This window comes from Bos indicus, chromosome 2, assembly GCF_029378745.1.
Source record: "Bos indicus isolate NIAB-ARS_2022 breed Sahiwal x Tharparkar chromosome 2, NIAB-ARS_B.indTharparkar_mat_pri_1.0, whole genome shotgun sequence".
Classification (NCBI taxonomy): domain Eukaryota; kingdom Metazoa; phylum Chordata; class Mammalia; order Artiodactyla; family Bovidae; genus Bos; species Bos indicus.
This window is the reverse complement of record NC_091761.1, coordinates 22450142-22456419: the sequence shown is the minus strand read 5'-3', so window position 1 is coordinate 22456419 and position 6278 is coordinate 22450142. Positions and strand designations below refer to the sequence as shown.

General features: G+C 38.4%; 1 non-coding gene across 1 annotated transcript; it reads left to right on the top strand.

Annotated features, from left to right (window-relative positions):
• Window positions 1–5568: 5568 nt before the first annotated feature.
• LOC139179106 (small nucleolar RNA SNORA72) lies at window positions 5569–5700 on the top strand. The gene has a single exon (XR_011563511.1). It is a non-coding gene; the product is annotated as a small nucleolar RNA SNORA72 (small nucleolar RNA).
• The last annotated feature ends 578 nt before the right edge of the window (window positions 5701–6278 follow it).

Sequence of the window (6278 nt, the reverse complement as noted above, 5' to 3'; positions counted from 1 at the left end):
ACCATCTTTCTCTGTTTCTTATTGACTAGGGGTAGAGTAAGTAGTCTTGGTGGAAAGGCTTCATCCAAATAGCTAAGCATTTCAGTCCTTATTTATGGCTACTCTTTCCCAACTACAAAGAAAACATGCTTCTCTCTCTAACTTTCTAATTAGGAAACCCATGAAAAATACATATTTCAGTTGACATTTTGGATTGAAGTTCTATTTTTCTTGTAAATGAAAACATTTCCAGCTTTCTACCACAACCCTGGAAGGTGCTTAACCCTTTGTTTTGAAGGAATGAATAGTTAGCATCTTGGGCACAGGCGCTCTCTGAGAAGATGCTTTCGGCAGTTGAAGGAATTAGGATCTTTCATCTAAGCTCTGCCTGGGTTTCATAATTTCACTCAATTTACTACTTGGTATTTATTTCACAGGACTTATAAAATGAGACACCCTTGAGGATGCTTAAATGTGAATGGATGGGAAGGAGCCAGTAGAGATGTGTTAGTTAAAGCTGAGAACAGGAAAAAGCAGTCATAGTTTAAGTGAATTCTTTGAGAAATCAGAAGAGAATAGTCTGGGGCACAAATGGAAGGACTGGCTTTATATGAGGACAAGGTGGTCACCTCTTCCTCTAGGACTGGAGGCTGAAAGGGTGTAGCCAAGACATTGAGGAAGTGGTGTGATGATGCCTCCTTCCTCTGAGAGTGAGAGGTGGAGCAGTAAGAAAGGAGTACAGGAAGGTATAGTAGGAGGACCTCATTAAAGAATCATATTCTAGATCATCTCCTACTAATGACAATTATATCTTTAGGCTACAAAACTATTCCTTTTCTACCCTCCCTTCAGCAGTGATACCCCAAACCGTTGCCAAATCCTTGCTAGCACCACTGAGGACCCAGTGACATCAGCTGCTGCTGCTGCTGCCGCTGCTAAGTCGATTCAGTCGTGTCCGACTCTGTGCGATCCCATAGACGGCAGCCCACCAGGCTCCCCCATCCCTGGGATTCTCCAGGCAAGAACACTGGAGTGGGTTGCCATTTCCTTCTCCGAGTGACATCAGAGACCATGAATAAATGAATTAAAAATTGATCTTTTAAGAAAACAAATTTTTTGTATATAAGCATTGTGATTGTTCCGATAAGTTCCAGTTACATTGCAAGATCATAAGAATCAAGTACTAGGAATCATTTTTGTTGGGGTTCCCAGGTGGCAGTAGTGGAAAAGAACCTGCCTGTCAATGCAGGAGACTTGAGAGATGCTGGTTCAATCCCTGGGTCGGAAAGATCCTCTGGAAGAGGGAATGGCAACCTACTCCAGTATTCTTACCTGGAGAATTCTGTGGACAGAGGAGCCTAGTGGGTTCCAGTATTCTTGCCTGGAAAATCGATGCACAGAGGAGCCTGGCAGGCTACGGTCCATAGGGACACAACTGAAGCAATTTAGCACACATGCAGTTGTTTTTGTCGCTATAATTTTAAGCACAAATTAACATAATAATTTCGATAATAGTTTAAAATTTCAGTGTTGCTTTCTATCAAATCTTTAGGTGAGAAACAATTTCATTAACTAGACTCTCCCAACCAGTGATGAGTTGTTGATACCACTCTTGTCAATCATAAAATTATTATTTCATCTATTCTAAGATGCATATTTTTTCATTTTAATATCTCATAAATCAAAGTGTATCTTATAATTGATGACATCTCCCAATTATAATTGGAAACATTTTTTAAAAATACACCAAATATATAGATGGTTGAGATAAGAGAATGACTCTATTCTATCCTATGAGGCTGAAGGAGATTTCTACTGGGGAAAGGCCTTTGGGGACCCTCAGGTCTACCATGCTGGCAACTCTCTGGTCCTCTGAGATGGTTCTGTCTTTACCTCCTAAAAATTAGATAAACTTGTGAGCAAAATGAGACATAGGCTTTTGCCTATAGAATTACCCTAAATGCAAATCCAAAATTCCTTGGGTAGTGCAAGTATTCTACCCAAACAAATAAGACAGACTTCCAAAGGATCTGGTTTGAGAAATCCTTGGTCTCCAAAAATACCTTCTCATCAGGGTACACTATCTCCTGCTCTTTGCAAAAACTTCACTACAGTCTTTGGGTAGTATTTTAAAAATAATAATGTAATAATTTTTTAAACAAGGAACAACATGCCCAGAGGGTCTCATTTAAAAGATGTGCATTTGCTGAAGAAAAAGGATAAAGGCTTGAAGCAATATTTCTCAAATAGTGTGTTCTAGAAATACAGATTCATAGGTCCCATGTTAGGGAATGTGCCACAGAAAATAGCATTCCTAACAGGCTGATTCATACACATATTGCAATTAGCAATCTTAGGCCTCTTTAAAGAATCTCATTACATTATAAGAAGTTTGTGTCTGGCAAACAGAGCCTAGGACATAAATACCATAAATAAACGGCAGGGGCTTGTATTAATTATCATTGCACATAGAAGGTCACCCCCAGGGAGTTTCCTGGTGACCTAGTGGATAGGATTCCAGGCTTTCACTGCCAAGGCCTAGATTCAATCCCCGGTCAGGATTGAAGCTGCTCTAAGATTCTTGTAAGTGGTATGGCATGGCAAAAAAAAAAAAAAAAATCACCCCCTAACTTAGCAGCTTAAACAATGAATATTTATTACCTCACAGTTTCTGTGGGTCAGGAATTTGGAAGAGGTTCAGCTGAGGGATTCCGTCTCAGGGACTCTCACATGGTTGCACTCAAGATGTCAGGCCCGGCTACAGCCACCTGAAGGCTGACTGGGACCAGAAGATGGCTGGCCCATATGGTTCTCGACAAGTGACCTCCTTTTGCTCCTGTTGGCTGCCGTTTGGCAGCTCAGTTCCTCAACCAATGGGCCTCTCCACAGGATTGCCTGAGTGCCCTCTTGAGATTACCCCATGACACGGCCACTGCTTCCCCGCAAGTGAACCATTCAAGAAAGAGCAAGGAGGAAAGCTCAATGCCTTTAATAACCTAGTCTCCAACATCATGCCCCGTATCATCATATTCCGTTAGTCACTAAGTCCAGCTTACTATCAAAGAGAGGAGAATTAAGTGCCAGCTCCTAAGGGAAGAATACCAAAGAATCTATGGACATATCTTTAAATTACTACAGGGCTAATATTTCTTTGTGGTAGTACAGAGAGTAAAGCTCTGTGAAATGGCCCCTTGCTATAAATTCTCCAGAAATGTCCACAACTTCCCATTCATTTTTTAGGAGGAGATTGGCAAAGAACCCAACCCTACAGAGGCTGTTTTATGCCAGACATGACTTACTTTTCTAACTGTGGATAGGAAGTAAATTCTGCCCCCCAACCCACATTCTTCCGTCCCCTGCAAACAGGCTTTGGCTCAGCTAGTGGTTAAAATAGCTTAACAACTTGCAATCATAAATGTTGTAGAGCTATAGGAAGAGAGAAAAAGCTTGAAGTGGGTGTTATTTTCTCCCTCTGTGGTACCACATAGCAATGGAAATGCCAAGTGGAATTGCCACAACTCCATTGAGACACAGCCCCTGGACCTGTCCATCTGGAGGGCAGCAACCCATGAAACCAACAGGGAGATAATAATTGACAACTTGCCTTTTAATAACAAATCTTTATTTATAAAAATGTGGACTGTAGCATTCCACTGCTATTAACACACCTAAACTATTTCCTTTAAAATTTGATCTATAGATGCCTGAGACATCTGTAGACTCTAGAAGCCTGTCAAAGCTATACAGCTTCCAAAAGCATTTAGTTTGCAACCGGGCAAGTGGTTTAAGCAGTGGAAGCTTTGGGCTGATTCCAGGGCTGCTTAGCTGACAAGCTGAAGGGAAATTGAGTGCATTACAAGACGGAATCAAATTCTGATCTTTCTTCGAATGCCTATTGTCTGTTTTATCAAAGACATTCGATATTGACACAGTGAAGGCTATTGAGGCTCAATAAAATCTATTCTTCACTTTCTTTTACCTCATCTGCAGACTGTTGACATTTTCTTTTATTTCACTACTGATGTTTTTCTTTTACATAGGAGATTTTAGCACTGATGTTGTAATTGCTTATCACACAGCTGGCCCTGTTATGATGTTCTTGTGAATGTCCCTTCATTTTCCTGATGGTCCTGTGATCCAATCTACAATCCATTTAAAAACAAAACATTCATGTGCCATTTTATGCTGCGGCTCTTTTGGAGTTCTATTTCAGCTTCATTAATATTGATGCTGTCTGTCTCCTTGCTTATTTCAGAAGATTCTTTGAAATTAATCTTCAGAATTCGCTGTCATTTGTTGCTGTTTTGAACGTCAGCCCCAGTACAGCTTGTCTCTCGTTAATTTTGTTTTTCTTTATTTTTACGCGTCTGCTATGACTGTTCTCCGACTTGTACCACTGGTGTGTGTCAGGTCCTTTATGGAATCCTGGTTTCGCCTCTGCTTTTCACTGTGATTTTCCATCATTAGGGACCTCTTGAATAAAAATGTAGCCCTTGTTTCTGACAGAGTCCATGTTCCTCTTCTTTTCTTTCCGTGTGATTTTCCATCATTATGGTTCTTAAATTTCTTGAATAATGATATATACTATGAACAAATGGACAGAACAGTAATGGCTTCATCAGTGTTTTCTAAAATGTATCTGCAGCTTTTAGAGCACACAGTGCCACAGCAGAATCTGTCCTATGTATGTAAAAGAATTTTTAAAATAGATTTTTGTGGTCTGTTGGTGACAATGCTATACTGCATTAATAATTCACATTCTTGCTTACAGCATCTGCTTGTTAGAATGGCAGTTCCACAGAAGCCAGGTTGGAGAACAGCCTTAGGTCTGAATGTCTGAGGAATATAGGTCCACTGCTATATCTGCTACTTTTTGCCCATACCGTTTTCAAAAGCAACCAATATTTACTTGACTGGGGATGTTGGAAATTACACTAATTTCAAAAATGAGGTAGATGAAGCCAAACTTTACTCATTTGAGTTATTTTTTTGTCTGCTGGAATAAGTAATTTCATTGACCATTTCTGAATAAAACACTTTCATACTTCATACTTCATACAAGTAGGCAAAGGAGTATTATAAGTGGTAGGAGAACAGAATTCAAATTTCACAACCACAGCTGACTAAAACCAAGTCAATAAATGCAAAGAAACAAGAGGGTAAGGTAAAAAATATCAACTGTCCAATATTGCTGTAAAACTATGGAGAGAAAATAATGCTAAAATAAGAAAATAAAATAAACTGCTCACTATTGGTTAAAAACTATCTTTGCTTCATGTTCAGAATACTCATTACCAACTGAAGAATTCAAAATGAATTCAAGCAGCTTGATCTTTGAAAACACCCTATGAGAAACTACCAGCACATATACAGAACTGATATTTCAGAGAGTTTTACAAATCTATGATGCACAAATAATTTCAAAGGTTAACAAAAGAAATCTAGTGGCCTCCTTTAGATGAAAACCAATGTAATTTGGACATAAACGTAGAATTTAGAAATTTTAAATTCTCAGTGTAATGTTAATACATTTCATTAGAATTGTACCAATTCCTTTATCAATACTTTCCATATTTTAAAATAGAACCCCTGCGAATATTCTCGCTGTTCTGATTTTGTAATAATCAGGGCAGGCTAAACATTTGCTATATTAAGACCATGCTTGTGTCTCCAGACCTAGTTCTTTGCCTAGCTCTGGTTTTATAAATGCTGGTGATAAACCAAGTCTGATAAATTAAAAAGAATTTTTTAAAAAAAATAAATAAAATAGAACCCAAAATGCCTAGAAAATGGAATAGACATCCACATGCAAAATAATGAGTTGGGTCCCTATCTCACGTGATATTCAAAACCTAGTTTATGATGGATCAAAGCCCTAAATGCAAGAGCTTAAACTATAAAACACTTAGAAGAAAACATAGGAGTTAGTCTTCATGAACTTGGGTTAGGAATTGGTTTCTTAAATGTGTCACATAAAGAACAAACAGCCAAATGAAAAAAATAGATAAATTAGGCTTTACTAAAATGAAAAATTGGAGTGCTTCAAAGGACACTATCAAGAAAGAAAAAAGCCCACAAAAGAAAATATTTACAAATCATTTATCTGATAGTGGTCTAGTATCCAGAATATATAAAGAATTCTTACAACTTAATAATAAAAAGACAGCCCAATTAAAAATGAGCAAAGGACTTCAATAGACATTTCTCCAAAGGGAATGTATATCAAGACAATGAGATATCACTTCATACTCACTAGGATGGCTACAATGAAAAAGATGGACAGTGTTGGCAAAGATGTG